The 23,899-nt window shown below is 40.8% G+C and overlaps 1 protein-coding gene across 2 annotated transcripts in view; it reads right to left on the bottom strand.

Moving 5' to 3' along the window:
- flrt1a (fibronectin leucine rich transmembrane protein 1a) overlaps nt 1-19,640 on the bottom strand; it is a 37,430-nt gene extending 17,790 nt beyond the window's left edge. Inside the window, exon 1 of one of the 2 annotated variants that reach the window (XM_051400000.1) lies at nt 18,985-19,640. The gene's annotated coding sequence lies outside the window, so the exon portion shown is untranslated. The remainder of the gene's footprint in view (nt 1-18,984) is intronic. The other variant, XM_051399999.1, reaches the window with a different exon arrangement.
- Nucleotides 19,641-23,899: the final 4,259 nt, after the last annotated feature.

The following is a 23,899-nucleotide window of genomic DNA, read 5'->3' as shown; positions in this document are numbered from 1 at the left end:
CCTTATGTTTAAAGACACATAAAATCACACATCACTTTTCTATGAAATTTAACGTAAAGACTCAGTGAGAAATTCAGCCTGCAAGTTGCTCTTTAACACAAATGACATGGGATTTATATAAATCTTTTCAGTTTACTTTCAGAAAGAAAGCAAACACGTATTTTCCGAAACAACTACTATTCATTAAAGTCATAATCTGTGTACAATGCTTTGGAGACAATCATATAGTCAATAATTAATTTTGCCTAAAAAAAGGCTTTGTTACACATCTCTGTTGCTATAGTGCTTCTCTAAGTTACTGTTTTTATGTGGGTATAAATAAAAGATTCAAATGAGTGTGTGTGTTGGTGTGTGTGTTTTAAATTGTTTTTCCCTGACTGTGATTTAGTAGTGATAGACAGCAAAGGTGCAGAACCTGAAGCTGAAATGATCCGACACCCCCCCCCCCCACACACACACACACACACACTGCCCTCACACACTGATAGCCTACGATGTGATCAGACTTTCAACGCAGCTGCACATAATGTCTATTCACTGACAGGGAGGTGGTAGAGAGTAGCGTAGACTGGGATGACAAAGATGACACATAATTGAGACAAAAGGCACAAAGTGAGATGATTTCACATGAACAGTTAGCTCGGACCTTTCTTTATCATTGTCCCGAAGTTGTTCTCGCCGTTTCCTATTCAGCGCTTTGCTGTTTCACTTTTTTCCTCTGAGGCCCATTTCAATGACAACTGAAAGAGCATTCTCTCTTCCCTCGTTAACCGAGGAGTGCATCAGTCCTAATAAGAAAGCTTTTACACGGTTAATTAAGAGACACTGTAATGCAGTATGTAATGCTCAATTTACTCATCTCATTCTCCCCCTCGTCCTCTTTAATTTCATTCGGAATCAATCTGTCGGACTCTCTTTTCTTCCCTATTATGTGGACTTTTCTACATCTACACTGTGCTTATGACTGTCCAATTTGCTCGTGCCGGGTCCATTTTGAGCCTTTCCAATGGTCCCCTCTTCCACTGCGCTCTCTGATCGGCCATTTCTTTTAATTCTCAGCCTTGATGTTGCTAATTTGGGGCAGAGGAGAGGGGAGAGAAGGGAGAGGAGGAAAAAAAACAAGAAATAGGGAAATAAATGAGCTGGCTGGGAGAGATATTACAATGATAAAACGCTGGAAATAGGGGGCAGCATTCACCGCAGCACAAATATTGGCAGGAACTGAGCTGCAAGGACTTGCGAGTGAAACTAATGTAAACATGGAGGGAATATAGAGTGAAGAGGAAAAGAGGAGCTGTGAAAATAGAGTGGGATAGTGTTGAAGTGGAAGCAGATGAGTAAATAGACCGGCCACACTTAAAGGACAAAAAGAAGAAGATAAGGTGTGGACGTTACGAGGAGGAAACAAACAGAGCGGACACTTGAGAGCGAGCTGAGGTTGCCGTTTTAAAGGTCCGCACGTTTGAACATTAATTAAAAGTTATCCACTGATGAATTGCCCTGTGATGAATTGTTTCCCTTACCATAAAAACTGTGTATGCATCCCAGAGGGATAGAGGCAGGCCACTAAATCTGTCACCCATGTTTTTCATGCTCTCTGCTTTTGACAGTAATGAGCCAGGCCAGTATGATCGGCTGTTCAGCGGCTGATTAAAAGTAGTTTCCTCTAATACATGGATTTACTTTGACATTTCGTACGCAGGAAAACCTAATGGTTTCATAACAGTGATGCAAGTAATTATTTTCCTTAGCAATTCAGTCGTTCTTTTGATTAATAAATGAACCGTTTCATTTTTAAAATGTTAAAAGAGGAAAATGCTCATCACAGATCCTAGAGCCCAAGGTGACTTGGTATTAAGAATGTATCAAATGACAATGGGAAAACAATGTAAATATGTAAATTGTCGCTCGTAGTGATGAACCAGAAGAGAATCGTCATACTGAGTTCATGACAAGACGCAGGTTCATGTTCTTGAGTTAGATAAAAAGGAGATTTTAGCTGGAAAGCTAATGTGATTATTGTTCTTGTGTAGCGTAGCTGCTGTCTGGCTGCTAGTCAGTGTTCGTCTGCATAAGAGATAACACTGACGTAACTGCTTTTTCCAAATATGGTTTCAGATGAAGTGCTTTGATTGGCTGTATGGAAACAAGCTCTCTGTCTATGTAGACAGATTCCTAAAGGTATTATGACGGAGTCATGCAAAAACGGGCGAATAAAAACCAAAAATATCAAATATACATTTATCCATTTGGGTTGAGATTTTTTCTTAAAAAGAAAACACAGGACATATGATTTAGAGCAGATGTGTATGCTATAACAGGAGTGAAACATGCAATTTAACTCATTTTTAAGAGTCTGGAGCCAGTGAAATGTTTTTTTTTAATTATTTGTCAGTTATTAATTGATTATCAGAATTGCTGCTCATGAATCTTCCGTCAGTTGACTACAGTTGCAACAATTACCCAATGAATCAACCAACAGAAAATGAATCTGTTACTATTTTGATAATTTTGACATTTTAGTATTTTTTCAAAAAATACTCCAGCTTCTCAAATGTCAGGAGGCTTTTTCTTATCTTAGACAATAATAAACTGAATATCTTTGGATTCGTCTGGCCCCCTTACCCTTCCCACCCGACCTGCATCTGGTTGGGCTGATCACAACCATTTATCTCATGTGGGGCGAGTTTGGTACGATGACAGCGTAGAGGAGCAACTGTCTGTGTTGAATCCACTATCACTTAAACAAGCTGGATGGTGTATTTTCTCTAAAAGAACAAGCAACTGCACCTAAAGCTTCTATTGATAAGAACGATGTGTTTGCTGTACTTTCGTCAGGATTTGGTAAGTTTAATTTACTAACTACACTACATCACACACTTTGTTGCTCTGATTGGTAGTAGTTCTATCTATTTGCGTTCAGAGGAATTGTGATCCACGTCGTTTGATAACGCCCCTCGAAAATGAGAGAGATTCTGAACTAATTCCATTTTGCAAATTGGTCTGACAATGCCAGGCTATATCTTCGGTTAGACAAAACGAGATGTTCGAAGACGTCACCTTGGACTGTGAGAAACTGTAACATGTATTTTTCAGTAATCGACTAATCGACAAAATAATTGGCAGATTAATCGATAATGAAAGTAATCGTTACAGTAAAGTTGCGGCCCTACAGTTGAGTAACCGATTAATCAGTCACAATCGGTTTCAGCCTCTCTTCATAAAGTCAGCTTTGAGTGCAACATGCATTAACAGCAAAATCACAGAATAGCTGAAGTAAGCTTCAATCATGTAAAATGCTTTGTCATGCAAACAGGTGAGCTGCTAACATCTCACCATTCATGAATTCAAATATACCTCACCCTAGGTGGCACACTCAGAATTGCATAAGGCGAGACAATCGTGCATGTCACAAACATGTACAAGAAAGCTGCATTGAGGCTGTTATATGACGCGAAGTGGAGACAAATTGCAGAGTTGCAAGCCGAAATGGTTCATGGCCTCGGCTGAGTCTGATAAATTCCGTCCGCTGAGCTCCACTAATCACTGCAGCCTGTCACAGACACGCCCCTCTTCCCCAGAGAGACGACGATCACGCGCCTGATCTCAGGGCGCCCACTGGCCGACCCCACATAACACACACTTATGGACACACCCATGCAAACCCCTCCACACATTTAGACGTGCGCTCTCTATCCATGAATTCACTGATTGTCAAACGGATCACAATCAGAATACAGCTTGAGTTTCCTCTGCTTCTCTCCCTGGTAACGGAACAAAAAATCCTTTTTTCTGCCCCCTGTGTGTTTTTTGTGACTCGCAGGAAGCCATAAACTGCATACTACAGCACAAAAATTTCCATATCTATCATTCTTAATCGTTCCTCTATTCCACCACCATCTCACACACACAAACACAGTCAGTGTACTCGTTTGTAAGCTGTATCAGTGTAATTGATGCAATGACTGGAAATAAACAGGCAATTTAAGTGCTGGACACCTCACTGCTCTCTCTCTCTCTCCTTCCTTCTCTCTCCACTGCTCTCTCTCCCACCTCTATGTTTCCTCTTTGTCCGCTCACACACACACAGCCACACATACATTGTGGACTATCTCACAATCGAACAAGGTGGAATAAGGGACAAGGTCAACATGCTGAGGGAAAAAAAAAAACGTGTGAGATGGAGAGGAAATTAGGCAGGATAAGAATAGAGAGGGACAGAGGGCATGCAGAAAACAAAGACTAATCTCACAGATGACTCATGTCTAGATGGCCTGCTTAATGACAAATTCACAGCCACATGAGAGAAGGAAACAGACCGTGTTATCACCCACCAAACTACTACCATTTTCGGGTTTCGACCATATGCTTGTTCATTTGGATGCCTGCAGCTCACAGGAGGTGCAGTTCAGCTAGCGCTTTCACCTTCTAAAATTTTCCTCTAAAAAGTCTTCCCTGTTTGCGTGATGGGTCGCCCTCACTCGGCCACTCAGCCAAGCGGACAGTGTTCCAACCTCTCCTGCCTGCAGCGAGCTCAGACCAAAAAAAGACAGAAATAGCCCAAGCTGATCCAACTGGCCACGTCAATCTGACCAGGCTGCAGCACAGAGCAACAGCCGCTCTAAAGATCCCTCATGTGTGCATTCACATGTTCCACGGTGTAAGTACATTGTGGACATGTGTGCATCTACATTCTGACCCGCAGCAAGACTAATTACTTAAAAGCTACATGTCAAAATGTGTATTTGCTTGTCTTATTCTGCACATGTATATGACAGCATTAATCTGATCCCACTTGGTCCTGTTAGCATCAGTTGGGAACAGTCATGCTGCATGAATATAAAAAGGTTGCAGCCGGTTCTGTAAGCTGCAGAGTTCATAATAAACAAGGTCTAATAATTTAATGGGTCTGCATGTTGACATATCCCATGGGCTGCCATACTGTCTGTACATGAGGTAATAGGAAAAGAGTCAAGCATAAAATGATACAGCAGGACTTGTGAAATGGAGAGCGGCAGCAGAAACTAAGAACCCAAGAAAAAGAACAGGAGGTACAGTTTCCTTCGCCTTCTTCAGGCTTCCTCCGTTCTTGATGGAAAAAGCGCCTCTAGAGTATCCTCAGATGGCCCCAGGGACCCAGATCATCAAGAGCCTCAAAAAACCACATAGTTTTATGCGCCTGTGACAAAATCTAAATTAAATACAACATTCCCATTTAGAAAATTAATGTTATGTTATTTGAGAGGTTTGAGCTGTTTCTATTACTGTCTGTTCAGTTTGGATGGTAGGATTCGGACTGTACAGTGAGTTCTTGAAGTGTGTAGTGCCCCTGTCTATAGAGCGGATAATGCCAATCAGCAGCAGCTACAGTGGCAGTGACTGAATCACAAGGATTCTATATATTTTCCCCCGGTGCACCCTGGCAAATCAACCAGGTTTTTTATCTCTATCATTAAACCTGTTGACCTCCATAAAGCCATCGTTTCTGGGGAGAAAAAAGCTCTACGTGTGAATACTGTCTCTTGTGACCTTTGACCACAGCACTGCTGCTCAGCTGTATTTTCAGGACTGATGACATTTGCTCTCCTGCTGAGAAAAATACAGTTGTCATCTTTCAAACTGAATGCCCTTGACTCAGCCTACAGAGCAACTCAACCTTGACTTATGTCTGGACATCACTTTGACAGCATTTTACAGAACTAAATAAACATTCACTTCATTCAGAAATGAATCACTTCAGCAGGCCCTTGTTGGTACAGTGATGTGCTGTAATACTATTACTTGTATGGATATTTATACCGTGGACTCTTATGTACATGTATTTTGTCTTTGTTGGTCCTGAGTCTTGTATTACAATAAGCTAAAACATTTCACATGAACAATCAATAAAGGATTGTATGGTTGAAAACGTGAACTACTTTATTTTGACATTTTGAGACATAAGTCTAAATATAGTAATAATAAATACAAAAGCACCCAACTAAAGACACACTAAATGTTTTACATGGAGTCTTTAAGTCTTTAAGTTTTTGAAAAGGCCCAAAATGTGACTGATTGTAGTCTTTGTTTTCACTGCCATCAACTTTCAATAACAACGGACTGAATAGTGCATGAACCCAACAGTAAAGTTGTGGATTGACAAACTAACACTAAAAAGCCTCATAGAGTTGACGGGAACTGCAGATTGAGGTATATATCTCTCAGTGGGTTTTCACATACAATTCATTCATTTCATATAATTGTTGTGAGGCACCGCAGGGCTATAACGTGAAACACAATAACATATTAATAACAACTATACAATAGTAGACTTACATTGCCATGCAGCAACAATATGATTTTAATTGACTTTTAGCTATGCTAGCAGCAGGCTCTAAGGCTGTCTGTTGGTCATTTCATCACTTTGGTCCAAACTAAAATATTACTGTTACAATTATATACCTAAAATAAATAAATAAATAAATAAATAAATAAATAATATAAATATATAACTATTGGCAGGTTGCTATAACATGTCCCCCTCAGGATAAATATGAATAACTTTGGTGTTCCCCTAACTTTTTATTTAGTGCCACCATCATTGAGTTAGACACTATACCCGCTAAACATCATAATGTTAGCACTGTCAATGTGAGCATGTTACTGCAGTATGGTGACGTTAGCCTTCAACTCAAAGCCAAGATGCAGTGGTGTACAGTCTAACTATACAGTCTCTGGCTGTAGACTCTTAGTCGTTATACTGTATGGAAATTATTCATGGAAAAATCAATGGCTGCCTGAAAAGTAGGGAAAAACATTCCACATTTAAATTTTAAATTCTACAGTTTACATTACATGACAACAAGCAGTTTTGGGTCTAAAATTAGCAAAAAATAATATGCTTCTAAAGTATGGACCAGATGATCGAAATTCTTGTCATAATACATATATTGCTTTTTCTCACTACCGTTTTATTTCTTATTTTGATCTTCACTACTGTATGTTCTTTCTGTTCCAATCTCACCTCTCCCTCCCGCTCTTACTGATGTGCATGCTCATTCTCCCTTGAAAGACTTCCCTTCTTGATGGTAGCATTATCACCGCAACCTCCTGACAAACAAACCCCCACTCATACAACAAAGCACACTGACGCACACACACTGTACTGTACATACACACACACACACACACACACACACACACACACACACTGCGTAGGCTCTCTGCAGTGCCTCTACCTCATTGACCACAGTATAATACTTCATTAGCTATATAGCAGATTTTACCGTTCTAAGTGAGATTAGCTTCCTTTGTCTCCTTTTCGCCTCTGAAAAGCTCCCTGCCATAAACCTTCTCTCCAGTCACAAAGCCAATAACCTCAATGTCAAGAAATTTTATGTTTTCCTGGCATTTTTTTTTTTATTATCAATTTATTCCTTTATTCTCAGAGAGTGTGTGTTCTGGATGAAATCCATGGCCAAAGGACTGATTGTGACTCTAAAAACTGTGACACTATAAAAATACACATGTGAAGGACTCCCAGAGGGGTCAAAAGCTTCCGCTTATTAGCTAGAAAATAGAGAAACCTGGTGCTTGTATAAAAAGGGTATGGTGCAATTTTCTAAAAAGGTCATAAATCATAGAATATACTGTAATGTGTTGATATATTTAACAACTCACTTCTGTAATATTAAACACCCACAGTATTAACAATCAAACTGCTTAAGGCTGTTCCATAAAGGGCAGCCATTTGTCTTTCTGCACAGAGCAAAGTTAAAAAATTCAGGAGGCAGACCGGGGCCACAGAACTCCATTTTAAACCTTCTGAGAAATTTTCAGCGCAATTGATCATCACACTTCATTTCACAAAGCACAAAGCCTGAAGCGCAGAGAGAGGACTGCTCAGTGGCAGGAGGAGGGAAGGAAATCAGAAACAGTAAACCTGTCCATCTGGGCCCCGTCTGTGTGGGCTGCTGGTTATTGCACCCTGACAGGGCATCCACACTGCGAGCGGCTGATGTGTCGCTGTAATCTGACCTAGTGTGGGCGGTGCAACAGATTGCTCTGATTGCTTCTGTGTTCTGATCTTGTGCACCTACAAAGTTTAGAACAGGCAAATTATTAATGTTTTCGCTGTTTTACCATAGCAATCTCCATAGCTGACTGCAGGCAAGCACCAAATGGGAAGCATTAATCTGAAACTATTAACTGAAAATGTTACAAGAAAAATAAAGCTGTGAGCTGACATTTTCACTTTTATAAAATACTAAACAGGAATTGATTATATGGGAAGCTTATGAGTCCTACAGGCAAAGTTTGTGACAATGTGTATAATTACCAATTATATATGCAGTGTATTATACTGTATGTGCCATGTTTAATTAGTCATGCAGCATGGCAATTATGAAGGTTTGACCTAAGCGACCCCAATGATCACATTTAATTTCACAGGTAGTTTTCTGTCCCAACTTCTGTTACTCTCCTGTTCTAACTTTGTATTTTTTTATGACATTGATATCCATGACTGAATTAGCAATAATCAAAGATTAAAAAGGAGCTCTTTTAGGAGTCATTTATTAAGAGTTTAACACTCAGTTATTCTTCATCAGGACTGTGTGGGTGCGATTGTGTCAGATTTAATTGACAGCAACCAAACAATTTACCAACATTGAACCAGATTCTGATTCAGATGCTCCTGATTGATGCACAGAAGTATGTGACATCACCTTTTTTCAAGTCCCACCCACTTCAAACCAGAGAGGACTGCAGCCTGTTCTCTGTGCATATGACAAAAAGCTTTGAAACTTTGATAGTGGACAGTGCAGAGGCAACAGGAAATGAGTCCTCAGGAAACTGCTAAAACTGTTCTGCACGTATCTTTTTCTGTAGTTTTACAGGGTTGAAACACTATGAGCAACTGCAATCACCATCTCATCCATTTTTCACATATTTATCATAGATTGAAATAACAACAATATTCAGTCAGTTTGGCTGCCTGCCAGTTGTTTCCAGCTATTCACATTGGCAGATTTCTGGTAACGTGTTGCTCACAGAGTGTCTGAACACAGCCATACGCAAATGTTCCCTTTCCTTTAATACATTTTGACCTTATCCACTTTTATTTTGGACTGATTCCATTCAGGTCTCCTGGCAGAATAAGAGCAGTGATCTTGCTTGCGAGCCATTTCACTGGGCCTTCTGTGATGGTTTGTGAATTATTCATTTAAACATGATTGACCGGGGGGATTGAATTACGGGATTGATTGATCATTGGGCTCGTAAAAAGGAATCCCAATGACCACTGAAACCCAAGTGTGACTTAAATGACTAAAGGGCGGAGCGGCCTCGGCAGGCTGACATGCTCAGAAAATGCATCGCTCAGGTTTTGGTTCACAACATCCCTCATTCTTGTTACTTTTTCTGTAAAAAAAAACAAAAAAACATGTATGTGATGGATATAAGCTGAGGGGGCTAAAAAATATAAGAAATAAGAACGGACGTGGTACGATAAATCTGTTATGTGTCACTTTACTGAAGAGGCTACAGATTGTGGCTGCAATTAGCAAGTATTTGCCTAAATGATTCATGGATTGGTCTTTAAAATATCAGCAAGTTGTAAATAATGCACTTCCCAAAACCCAAAGATTCCGTTTAGTGTGATAGAAGACCAAGAAAACCAGAAAATATCTACATCTGAGAAGCTGGAACCGTTTAATTTTGCCATTTTTTCTTGAAAATTGAACTGAACTGAACTATTAATCTACCCTCAAAGTTGTTGTCAATTAATTTCCTGAAAATCAATCAATTAATCAACTTATCGTAGCAGCTCTAATAAAGATACTGGAGGTAATTTGCAATCTGCAAGAAACGATGCTCTCCTCCTGCCCTGTGCCACCAACCGCCACCAATCTCCCTTTATGTGTAATAAAGTGATTTATCAGACTTCTAGTGCAAATGCAAAGACAAATAATGTCACCTGTATAGTGTAAGGGTTTTGTGGCTGTTTGCTTTGGTAATTATACAAATGTCTCAGATATCTTTGTAGTAATGGTAGTAATCAGTAGACTGCTGGATGTTAACACTTCGCAACATTCAAAGATATCCGATTTTATATAGAAAGGTCTGTGAGCTGTTTCGTGTTTTTGCAGGAGATTATTGTTGCTGGTGTTTCTGTCTCAGACTCTGATTCTCTCTCTGTGTCTGTCTCCCCCATCAAAGCAAAACAACAAATCTCTGTAACCCTGATTTTTCATTACTGCCTGTCTTGCTTTATCCCTTAAGGTTCAAGTCTGAGCTTTGTGTTTTGTCCATTTCTTTTTTCTATTTCGTGTATTTCTGTGTTGCATGAAGTGCTAGACCTGCCCTCCTTCTGTACTGGAATAATCCCAGATTACACATAGCTATTGAGTGTGTGTGTATACCCTCATATGCCGTGCCTTGTTTTCTTTTACTCTGTATGTATGTTTTATCTAATCTTGTGTCATGCAATTTCCTCTTTGCAATCACTGACCTCTGCACCTCCATAAATTGCTGTTAAATTCTGCAATTCAGCCCCTACAAAACACTAATCAGATCTCGGATTTCCAGAGCTGCCGTTCAGTCTTCATCAACCAGAGAATCTGACCCAAATGTCACTCCCCATTTAGAGTGAAAGAAAAGGAAGGGGGGGTCTGCAGATGGGGAATTCTTGAAAATGAACAAATTATGCAAGAATAATCATACTAACTCCTTCTTGATGCCTGCCCCTCCTGTTTTCAACCCCACTTATCAGTCAGAATGTCACATATTCAAGCCTCAGCTCAGTATCAGCTGTGCTGTATGTAGTGTGAAGCTGAACATTTATATAAGTGTGTGAGTGTTTTCGCACAGGGGGGAGCGGGACGGCACTCGCTGTTTGTATAATAAAAGGTGCTCTTTGCATATTGCAGAGTCATTACAGGAGATGTCTTCCTTTTGCTGAATTTAAGGCAAAGCAGCAACCTCTTTTTTGGGGGAGGAAGAAAAAGGGAGGAAAAAAGCCACACGAGCAACAAAGCGGAACTTAATTATTGCTCGTAGTAGCCTTTCAGAAGCTATGAGCACAAACATTTTCATCAAGATGTTTGCACATAGGGAATGGATTTTAGGATTTCAATCTATCTGCTTTGTTATATTTGTAAAACATTTATCAAAAATTTAAATCAGTCCACAAGTCATTGTTTTTTTCTGATCAATTCTTCTCCGCATGCTGCTGCTTTCAGTGGTTGATTTTATGGCAGCTGCCTGCATGGCCTTCAGCCTCGATCTGTCCCACTGGATTCATTTACAGGCCCTCTGTGAATGTACTGTTGCATGTTTTAATGGCCACAAAGCTCTGCGGGCAGTAGGGAGTGTAATGCGTGCTGCATGTGTTTGAGCTGTCCAAAAAAGAGCAGCAATAGGAGACACAGAGCTGCAGCACGCATGAGTCAGTCACGTTCAAATGTGTATTTTCCTAAGTCAGTTGGCAAATATCTGCACTTGGGTTGGCATGCCCACTGTACCCTACTGGCTGCCAGCTGTCACTCAGGAAGACGGAAAGAAAGATGGAGGATGGAGAACGAGGGTGGAGGGGGGGGGGCTAAAGGGAGTGGTGATGATGTGAGGAAGCCCCAAGGCTTTCTTTCTCTCCTGTTTCTCATTTGTCTCTCTGATGATAACAAAAAACATGGCAGCCTGAAAGAAGAGAGGTCGACGAGAAAAAAGAGAGGAAAACAATGCTGAAGGAAAAGAAACAGAGCAAGCGTGATATGGAAAAAGAAATATGACAAACCATTTTTCATGTTTATGGCAAAATTACTAAGTATGCAGGCCACAACATGGTGATTCTTAATGTATTAGTACAAATGAGTGCACCCTGGGGTTCACTGTGACATTAACCATATACAACAATGAATTTATGCACACTTTTATAAGTGGAAAATGTGATGTGAAAAGTCTCTTCTTGATGCCACACTTGGCACTGCATGTTGGTTTTTGAGCAAGTAAATAGAGTTATTCAAATTTTTCCCATTAGGATCCAACCACTACTACAATTACTAGCAAACAGCAGAAAAATGAACTGTCTGTTTTTAAGAAAAGCTTGTTTTCTGCTCCTGTATGATGAATGAAGACCATTGTGAACCCCTAATGCAGCCTGCGGCACTAACAACACACTGTACAAAATGTGATGTCATGACTTCTCTCTCTGACTTTGGGACCATCAATCAACCGACAGTCACAGTTACGCTGCACAGAGAGAATTTCAGCTTAGTTACTCTAAAAAAAGTGTCAGCAGCGTGTGCGCTGAGGTTTGGGTTGGAAATACTGTATATCAGCATGTACTGTACATTGGATTTGACATGTAGTTACTTGATATTCTTTTCACTGCTGCAGCAGATTTACAGATTAATAGATTTCTTGAAGCCTTTCATGTTACATGGCAAGAGACACATGCAGATACAACTTGCTCATATTGCACCTCATGGGAAACATTAATATTTAATAACTTTGGCCTATACACCAGTTTACAACTGAGCAGCAATCTGCAGCTAGGGTGCTTCTGACAGCCTTTGAATTTGTGTGTGTATTTTGTCAACAAATGTCAGATACAGCTCTATTACTAACATACTAAAGTCAGCATGAATGCTTTGGCTTTTCATAAGACTCATTTCTGTGATTTACAGAGAACAGGGTTTGACAGATCACTAAATCATTAGAAGACACTTTCTGTGGCTTCTGCTAGATTTAAACGCTTTAGTGTCTACAAATGTCAATACTGTTGGGCCTCTGAGAGCTTCATTTAGAGCCTCGACGTAAAAAAAGGAAAACCACCGTTAACTGCTGTTGTTTTGCATTTTAAATTTCAAATGTCTCAGCTCTCTAAATGTCTCTTTTGAATTCACATGACTAATTTTCCAAAACACTCAATAAACTATATTTATCAGCATGTTCACTTTAGTTTGGGCCTCAAACTCTGACAGCCTCTTCTGTGTTACACAATAAGATTTATTAGAGTATTCAAGGTTGCATTAGACTGCATTATCAAACAGATGTTTTTATTACACTCAGATAAAGGGTATTTGTACATACAGTGGTTGTATTAAAGCGGTTATGAGCTATACATTGTTTAAAAGATGCTGTGCGGGCTCAACTGGTGTTTTTTAGGGTAAAAAGAAGAATGCGTAGGATATAGAAAATGAAGTTCACGTGCCAGAAGAACAGATTTCCAATGGGAAGACTGGGCTCCAGCAAGCAAGCAGAAGGTTTGATTTTTTTCATTACTGCATTGAATATGATCAACGTTATATCTCCTGCATCTATGTACACAGCGCCTGTTCCTAAAATGAAGGACAAATGAAAATTGAGTGCGAATGTAGTTTGCTTTTTCATATCAGTGTAATATATGAAGGAGGAAATGATATTGCCTGTGGTAGAGCAACATAGAGCTCTTTTAAGACAGAAGAATTGTGATTTTATTCCAGCTCAGTACACTCTCACAAGCAGCTTCAAGCTATTGATGTCTGTTCCCTCAACTATTGTTATTCGACATTCAATTCAGGGACTCCAGAACACCACTTTGTAAAAGTAAAGCTGCAAATTGGACAACGTCAATGCAACGATGACCCCACATCCACACACAGCTTTCATCTGCACAAAGCTTACAGCTACAGTACTAATGAACTGGTCACTCTGCATGCACAGTTGAAGTACAGCAACTCAATTACTCATAGCATTAAACCAGCTTTCTGTTTTGAAGGCTGAGGCATCAAGAGTTTTTTGGGTTTTTTTCGTCTGTAAAAATGGCAGACATTCAAAATACTCAAAAAGACTAAATTAATGCAGGACGCTGTGTTTCTTTAGCCTCAAACCACAGTAAATGGTTATATCAGCAGCACAGCTGATGTAATCAGGGAGAGATATGCACTGCACACACAGCAAGACTGAAGCATAGCAGGGGAGGGAGAGCAGTTCCTGTCTGGTCTTTTTAGTGATATCGTGAAATTGTCAATCTCTCATCTTTGCACCTGCACTGGCTTCGATTCAGTTTTAGAATGTGAGTTTCAACCTCGCAACTTCTTTTGCATATTTACCAAAGCCTGATCTGACTGGTAGGATCTATAGGAGTGTCTATATGCTGTAGGACTGGCTGTTAGAGTGACACCAGCTGGTGAGGTGAACTCAAGTCCCCCTTCACCACCCGTTATGTTCCAAATATGTTTGAATTGATTAAAAAGGATGATTAACAATAACATAACTTAAAATCATTTTAAGTCTATAAAGAGGAAATTAGAATTTCAACTGTTTATCCATTTCTTTTAGCTCGCTATTTCAATGTCTCTATTCTTCTGTGTTGCGAAACAGTTAACTGCACTCTCAATCACAGCACCTGGTGTCAGGTGTTTGGCTCATTGTGTAATAGGTGTAATAACTTATGATCTTTATGGTCTATTTGTATGCTTTTAGTGCTTGACTTCATTACATTTTGATTCTTGAAAACAACATGTCAAATGACATGTTTGAAGGTCCATTTCATGCATCACAGCACCTGAAGAGACTTGTTTTTTCTTAGGCAGCTGCTAAATTGCATGCTAGGTTGCATAAATACAGTCAATATAGAGAAGGGAGAACTTTGATTGAATGTTTGAGTTGCTGTTACAAAAATGTTTTTTATTTTTATCAAACCACCTATTCTATAATTTACCTCACACAAAAATGAGTCTTACAGTGAAGACTACATACTGTTGGAAGTCATTTCAGGTGGTTAATATTGATTGATTGGTATATCATATTTCATGCTAATTTGCAATCGGCATTACAATAATCAACAGCAATTAGGGAACAATTGGAAGTGTTTTCATGTCCATTTGTATTTTATTTGCCTTGGAAGGATTTAGTTTTGGAGTGCATGTGCTGATATCGCCATTCCCACTCTGCCAAATAAATAGCACTCATAAAACTCAGGCGTCTGCTGCACAGGATGGCAGGAAGTTTACAATAAATGTCTTGATAAATCCACAAAAGACAGTGTTGCCAACTCTTCTCCAATGAAATACACTAATGACTGCTCAAAAAGTCACACAAAGAAGATGATGCAATCGCTTAATTTACATGTAAATGAAGTTAATAGGTGTTTATCATCAGAATGAAAGAATTTACAACATAAAAAGGGAAAGATGGATGCTGTGAGTGGAGAGTGAGCTAAAACTGGTCTATGGAGATGCAGTTGCTCCATTAGCTGGAAGAAGACAGACACATCCTGACACAAGCTGCCCCTCTCTGGTATCCCAGCCAGCTGACTAAAACTGGTCCAATGAACCTCAGTTTTGTCAGCAGTAGTTCAACGTGCTGTTTACCCTGCAAATGTACAACTAATTAATTTGTGGTCATGGCCAAAGATAGAGGCTGTCCAGCTCAGTGCAGGCCTGTGGCAAGGGTACCAACACCAAAGGCTCCACTGGTTCCAGAAAGCCCTCCCTTTCTCTTCCTTCCCTTCCTCCCCTCTAATGCTTTCACTGGAGAAGAGAGGGACTGTGTTTCTGTTCCTGCTGCTGCAAAAGGCAAGTTGCTCAAGAACGGCTTTCATTAAAACAGCAAAAAACAGTTGGATGCAAAACCCATTTAAAATATGTCACATTTCTTAAAAACTAATGTATGCCCACAAAGGTTTTGCAGAAATTAGATCCCTTAAAGAGGCTGAAAGGTTGCTGAAAAACAACAACATTCTTTAATGGCAAAGGTATTGACTTCAGCAATACCTTTAAGATGATTTATTTTTCATACAACAACTTTAGATTGCACCAATTTTCCCTACTATGCAATTGTAAGAAGAGTAATAATGTGTTTCACCAGATAAATGTAGGTGAGGTCCTTTTTATACCTATCATTTGAATATATGCTCATAAATTTTGCATTTTGTTACAGAGTAGTACTAATTGGTAGCCTACTCATGTATCACCTGAATCAGTGCTGTTTTAACACTATGGCATTGGAAAATAACATGGTGGGTTTCTTGGAATGACTTACCTTGCAATTAACAATCTGAGTCAATAGACTGACTATAGGTGCTTTCCGTCAAAATCAATCTGAATTTATTTTTATGAGCTGTTCTAATCCTGTTTCTCAGTCCACCTCCAGTCTGTTCTGACAAGTTTCCACCTACTGCCCACCAAAGACACTGAAAACCATCAATTTTTCAGCTGTAATGGCAACAATGGGTAGCGGGAAGGCTGTCATTCCTATAATGACTGTGCTGTCATGAATATAATGGCTATGCTGTTATGTTTTATAGACAGGAAGTTCACATATTCCCAGTGTGAGCAAGAAGTACTGTGGCTGAGGGCAGCTAGCTTTGCTGGGCTGAAATTGCACCATTTCGATCTGATTTTGTGAGGGTGTTTTGTGGCCATGCCGAGCAGCCTGTAATGGTAAGCAGAGGGAAGGCCGACATGAGATGAAGGAAGATTTGAACGTGCTGCAGAAACACAGCCGACTGATCTTTAAGTTTGTATGTTCAAAGCTTTGATGCACCATTTTCTTGCCTGTCTTGAATGACGTCTCCGTGAAAAAGCCATGTTGATGTGATGTGGCGTATTGAAACTAATCTGTCAGAGATGAGTGCAAAATGATCTGGACATCAGTCAAACGTCAATAATATCAATAAGTCAAATGTCAGTGAGTAATGTTACCTTGCATTCACAGCCAATGGAAAGGAGCAGTAATGATTGGGGACTGGTTTATCACTGGCAGCAACAGCACACGTCTCTGATCTGCTACAGGTTGCCAAATAAGGCACACTTACAGCGAGCTGGTCATTATTGAAAGTAAGCCCCAAGGCGAAATGCAATAATGAATGGCTCCCTATACATTATCCTGCTTATTACATAGCTGCTTACCAAAGACATTAATCATCTGACACAAGATACTGATTTTAAATGTTTTTCTTTAATGCAATGCAGTAATTAACAAGGCAGATCAGTACTGCAGCCATAGAAACGTTTGTAACTAGCATCCATGGTTAAGTTGAGAAAGACATGGACAGCAACATAAACAAATTCATCAGGACTGCTGTACAGTCTCTGACAGGCAATAAACAAGTATTGTGCTCTCCAGATAATAAGTATGCTCTAATGTGGGTTTTGCAGTAACTACAGATAACTTCAAATCAACAAATATTAAAAAAACACACACACTGAAAAGCCACACAAAGACTTCAATGTTCCGGCCGTATCTACAAACGAATGAATTAGAAAGCCACACTATTCAATAACCATGTTAATGACAGAGCATGTAATAGCACTGGAAGAGGCTGCATGGTGCCTGAGCTAGTCATCCAATAGCGAATCTCAATTGCTTGCATTTTTATTGATGTATTATGAAGCCATGCAAATCAATTCAGCAACACTCTGCAGCATCAGCATCGTAGTCACAGTGCAACTAGAGGGATTTCTTTTTAAGGTACGGGTAAGTCATAAGACTGAGCAATGTAATCAGCGAGGCCATTCACCATGACTGCCATCATTACTGCCAGACGCGGCCTCGGTGCCAGCGAGTCAGAGGGTAGTCCATCCAAGAATATTTCTTCCAACTTCCACAAGATGAATTCCTTTGGAGATGCCATCTGTTTGTCTATCGTCCGTGTGCCATGTGCGCAGGTTAGATCAAGTTATTGCATGTCTCAAGCCTTCTTATTCATATGGGCCCTCAAGTCCTCGTCACCTGTTTTGTTTTACCTCTGTGAAGTGCCCCTCTGTGGGCATTTCTCACGCCAAATCTACCTTCATTTCTGATATTCAGCACACGATTACGCAACAAACTGCATTGGAAATAAACTGTATGTACCGGGGTTGGTCAACATCATCGAACAAAATCCTTTCATAATCAGACACTAATGCTTGAGATTTGGTTCCCTTAGAGCTGCTGAAAAGGCTGCTTCTGTCATGAGGTTGGCCCATGGCATTGACAGGACATTTACATGGAAGAGGCTTGATGTTTGCACTGATGACACAAGACATGCTGCAAAAGTGTTCACATTTGGCTCATTTTGCTTATTGTATGGACTTCTTCCATTTTAATTCTAGATCAGCTCAGCGAGTGCATGAAGCAGGCTGTGGACACGTGAGCACCTCCCTGACCGAACCTCTGAACCACAATATCTATTTTTCACATGTTCAGATTTTGCTGCATGTTATGTTGATGTCAGCTTCATTGCATCCAACTGTTTTACCGACCTAATGACAATTTAATGGGCATACATGGTGAGAGGCACTGCTGCAGGAGTAATATATGCAGTAATTCTGTCCACAAGTCAAATAAGTCAATGGGAACCTGGCAGTAGGGGGTGGGGTGTGTGGGCTTTCAGGTTATCCAGAACTCACCCTTAACTAAACTTTACAATCAGACCCAAAGCAGAATGGAGGGCTATATTTAAACAGAGCCAAAATTATTCTTGAAAGCATTGTTTGAAATAGATTTTCTTTCACCTGATTCTACCTAAAATGCAGACCTTGAATACACATTTCCAGCACAAATGTACCAGAAATATCACAACTTACATTTTTGTTGCTTCAGTATTCTGCTTTTCTCTCTCTCTCTCTCTCTCTCTCTCTCTCTCTCTCTCTCTCTCTCTTGCATGAAGACCTGCGCCGATCACTGCCTAATGCCTGTATCTTTTATGTTGTGTCTTCTCCTTTGTTTGAATTTATATCCAGACTGGGCCTCTGAACCAGAATCCTCTCCTTATATATCTGACTGCCAGCCACTCACTGAAAGACGTCCCCTCAATCAAAGTGGTTTGTGGCATTTGCAAAGAGGCGATTGTATTGTTTCACTGACAGACCCTATTATTCCTTATACCGTGCCACACAAGACAAGAAGACAGATCTAATGTTGTTGGACTATAAGGCGCAATAAAACCCTGATGAGGTGATTTATTTATTTTTAAATTTTTTGGGCTGATCGGATGATGGAAAGCATATTGGCAGTCCGCGCACATCAATCAAGGCTCACCTACCGGATGGTGCTTCGGATGCCACGCTTTTTTCCCCTGTCTCCGCTATGTTTGATGCAAAGTCCCTCAGATTTGGCCGCCCTTTTCCCGCACGGGTCCTCCGGTGTCCTCCAGAAGCAGGTGTGACCACAATCTCGCCTTGTTGTATTCCCATATGTTGTCGCCAGCGCAATTATGAATGCTCCAGTTGATGGGTGACTGGATAGTCTGTGTGATCATGTGCTGCCAGCTCCTCTCTCTCTCTCTCTCTCTCTCTCTCTCTCTCTCTCTCTCTCTCTCTCTCTCTCTCTCTCTCTCCCCTCTCTCTCTCTCTCTCTCTGTCTCCTCTCTGTAACTGCTCCCTCCGCCCGATTATCTCCCCGCTGCGGCACTGCCTACATGGTAATACGGAGAAATAAAACGTGCCTGACTCGCTGGCGAACTTGTGCGCCTTATTATGGCAATTAGTCGCCGGACCGGTCTGTGCTTGCTCATCCGTGCGCCTTTGAAAAAAAAAGAGAAGAAAACTGGTCCCTCTCAGCTACATCCGCTATTTGCACTGAATAAATTGCCCCCGAGAAGCTGAAACGTGTTTTATTTTCTGAAAGAGAGGGGGAAAAAATATCTCTCCAATGTGCCGGCTGGGTCTAGAGGAGAGGAGCAGAGGAGAGAAAGACTGAGGCGTAAAAAGGATGGAGAGGATTAAAGGAGGAGGAGGCTGGAACACAATTGTGAAAGCCTTTCCTCTATATGTCATTTGAATAACAGTGAGGCACGCTGCATATTTCCGAGATCTCTCTCTCTCTCTCTCTCTCCATCTCTCTCTGTCTCTCTTTCACTCAGCTGTTCTCTCTTTTTTTTTTACTGTACTGTGAACGTGTGCAAAGCAGGCTATAGAGATCAGTGATAAATATGTTGCAAATGAAAATTCAACTATCTATCTATCTATCTATCTATCTATCCTCCTGAATGAATAATATCATCACCAGGAGTCTCAGTGCAGTTGCATTTTGAACAGTTCTCTGCAGATTTTGGTCTCAGTGTAACTCCGTCTTTGTCAGACTGATGGATGTTGGGTTTTTTTTCATTAGTGCCCCACTCTGATCTGCACAGCATGTTGGGCAGGTTATGATTCTGTCCAATCATGGCACTGTTAGTTCGAGCCTCGACAGCGAGTGTTTTCAAAGTGGTCCTCAAATTGGTTGGACATCTGTTCCAGTCCCCAGAGTGATGTGGACCACGGCTCGCTGTGGGAGGAAGTGGGCCCATGTGAGGACCGAGTGTTGCGAATCCCACCGGCGGGGCTGAGCTCAGACCAGCTGCTTACATTTCAGTTGTGCATCAAAAACCAACACTTGTCAGCTTGAAAGCTCGCCATGAATCAGCTGGTGTGATTAGGTGTGGCACAGAAAATGTGCCGTCTCTACAGTTCTGATATTGCTTCATGCCCCTCGATCATGTAATATGAAAACCACGGCTTGTGATTTGTGTGGAAAAGCAAAATTTTATACATAAAAGGCAAAACTGTGAGCAAAGATCAGTGACTCCTATAATTACAATGCAGAGCGTCAGCATATGACATTAATGATTCAATAGGACCTTGAAAAATGAAAAATGCAGCTACTCGTAGCTTTCTGTACCATCATGCACTCCTGTGCTCGAAGTACATTTGATATAATTTTGTGAGCATCAAATTTATGTCAGTGCTTCTCTGGGAAACAATTACTGTAACATCTGAGAGTGTTATAGCGTGGCAAAAAGTGATAACCATGGCCCTTTAAAAAAACAGAGCAGAGGGGACTGCAAGTAACCTACAAGTGGCTCTCCTCTCTGTGAGATGAAACTCGACAGGCAGGCAAGGAGGCCTGTAACCTACACTAAACCTGTTTGAGAGGTCCTGTTTCTCAGCCCTGTGACAGGCCTTCTCTCTTTGCTTTAAGCTTTCAGTATCTGGTCTGCACAGGAATGTACATCGTAATAATCCTCATCTGAATCACAAACCTGTTCATTAATCTGCCGTGATTTTATAAAGGTGTTGTGACAGATGATTTTCATGCAGACTTGTTTGTTGTTGTCAGAGTTGCCTATCTAAGGTGCATGCCCCTGGAAAACTGTGTGACACCAGCGTTGAGCTAAATGTGCACGTAGCTCCTTAAGACATGTGCTACCAGAAAGAGGCACTATCTATCATTATGTGTATGCCAGTTGTCGATAGGTCCGATCACTGCTGGAGTCTTGCAGCCAGGTCCAAGCGTTTCAGCGGCTCTGCAGGCTGACTGTTGACTTTTTACAACCGCTGTGCTTCATTTATTTGGCTGCCTGGGATGCTTGTTGAAACACTAAGAGGGCCACTGCACCAGTTGTGTTGTACTGGCTAATGTCAACAACCTTGTTTGAGTGCATGACTCGCTGTCAGAAATTGAGAGCACATTTTCAAATGTGTTAATTAAATGTACCTGCTTCTCACAATAGAGGTTACGTCTGCAGTGGTCTAGATGGTTAGGCTGATGACGTTGCTGTCCTTGACAGACCCATGTATTCTAACTCCTCTTTATAGCCAGCTGTTAAGATCCTTTTGTGATAAAGTGGCTCTCCGTCCATCCATTGGGCTAGCCTATTGTACTGCTAAATGCGATTTGCCATTAACAGGGCTATATTGTAATTAGACGGCAGATTGAGTGAGAGCTCTAGTGTTGCGTGATGTTTAACACATTCTCTGCAGCCGGAATGGTCCAAAATGGCTCAGATATGTAAATTCTGAACAAAGAATGCTAAGCAGGGAAAAATAGAAATGGAGAATTCAGGTGACTGCAGGGGAAACCGCTGTAGTTTGCTGTAGTTTGCTGTAGTTTAGAGTAATATTTTGAAGTAGTTTGCTTTATATCATTAAGATATAATGATGTGGTTGAGATCATGATGTTCAAAATCACCTTTCCCCCTCAATCTGTGGGAGTGCCTAGCCAGTGTTCAGAGTGAATCTAATATCTGACCCCCCTTGTGACATTTTGTTCATGTTTTTTCGCTCCCACTGCCACTGCTCTCCATCTATGCTGCATTTCGTTCCTTATCCTCCCTCTCCATGGCGTCTCAGTGGGAGTGGGAGTGTAATTACGCAGTCAGACGGTGTTTACAGACGCAAAAGCGCCTTAATTTATTCCAACAGTTAGCAGTAATTCTCCACTTTAATTTATAGCTCCTCCACCCAGTGGGAAAACAAGAGCGGCAGATAGTGAGAATGAGGGAGAGAGAGAACGAGCATATGGGCGTTATATTACTGAATACAGTTGACTACAACTTCTACAAGGCTTACACACACGTAAAAGCCATCACCATTGGTTTTACTGCACATTTAAGTTGTTTTTTTCCAATCAGTGGTGGGTTTTAACCTGCTCTATAATGGGGGGAATGCAAACAAAAAAAGATGTTCATGGCGTGTCCTGCAGATGGCCAATAGTAATATTATTGTCAGGTCAGACCATAGACCATGAAGGGTAGTTTAGTTAGTCTTTATTGTCACTTAATCAACACTGTGGTTGGGTAGTAATACCAATGTGTTACACTTCTTTTCTTGTAAACATGTTTCCAGCCTCTTTTAGGTGTGATTTACCAGAAGCTAGGAGTTTTTTTCAGGCCAAAAGTCCATTTACTCCTGTGTTTTCTTAACTTGTAAGCCCCTCTAAAGCGGTGAACACTGGTGAGAAAACTGGCATTGATTACATTCATACTACTGCCTCACAACAGCTACAACGGTTCTTATTGACTTTTTGGAAACTGTGTGAGGCAAGGTACAATACCTTAATGACCACACCAAAAGAATTATGTCAAGATACCCGAGAAAAACAGCTAGCTGAACTGCAGCAGCCGGCGTGGAAACATGCCTCTCCATCCCCAGCATGAAAGTGCAGTATTGATGCGGTCGTTGATGGCAATTTGAAACAGGAACAAGTCAACAAGAATGGAAAAGAAAGCCCAGACCAAATCTTTGCATTGTGAGCTCTCTTTGAAATCTTAATCTTAAAAATATATGAAAGAAAGCAAATGAGTGCTTAAAGACTTTTACACTCTTTTCTTACGTCTGTATCCTCCATTCTCCTATTGAAATCATCACCCAGGAAACAAACATTGATAAACCTAAAGGGTTCCAAATTGGACGAACCTGATTTACTCATTTAGCTCAAGTTCATTTAATGCAATGCTAGAATAAGCTTAAATTCCTCGATAGCCAACATTACAGCGAAGCACTAATAAGACCATTAACAGGAGTGCAGGAGTCAAAGCCACAGGGGCCTGACAATGAATGTGACAAATCTTCCTGCATGGCCAAAATGATCATTTATAATAGGGAAACACTAATTAAAGAAACAAGGATTTTTTAGTGCAAGAGAGAGAAAGAAGATATATTATGTAAGGGGCTTCAGAGAGCAGAGGACTGTAGTGAAGAAAGGGATATGTAGGTGAAAACAGAGGCACTGATTGCGGTGTTGACTGGGAACATGAAGCTGACTCCAGCAGCAATGAACCACGAATGAGTAGTTGATGTGACGTTGGGTGGAGCCGCAGTTCTGTCACCACAGGGAAAAGAGAGCTAACCCAAGAGCAGACACAAAAACAGGCTGCATTCTGCGTCAAAATGATCATGTGCACTTCAGCAAATAAGCTGCATCTGTCACCCGTCACAAATGTCAGCGGTAAAGCCACACAAAATTGGCAGAGAGTCGGCTCATCTGGCAAGTCTCTTTAGTAATTAGGGCAGACTAAATGATATCACTGGGTTGTGCTGGTGAGCCAGTAGTCAACACACACCATGTAACTGTGACCTGGTTTGAGTCTGGCTGGAAACTTGTGAAATGTCATCCTCCTTTTAAAGAGACAAGGCAAAGAAGAACAAACGGGATGTGTGTAAGTGCAGGCAATTTGCAATTAGCTGTAATTATC

The sequence above is a fragment of the Dicentrarchus labrax genome, unplaced genomic scaffold, assembly GCF_905237075.1.
Source record: "Dicentrarchus labrax unplaced genomic scaffold, dlabrax2021, whole genome shotgun sequence".
NCBI lineage: Eukaryota > Metazoa > Chordata > Actinopteri > Moronidae > Dicentrarchus > Dicentrarchus labrax.
This window is presented reverse-complemented; position numbering and strand designations above follow the sequence as displayed.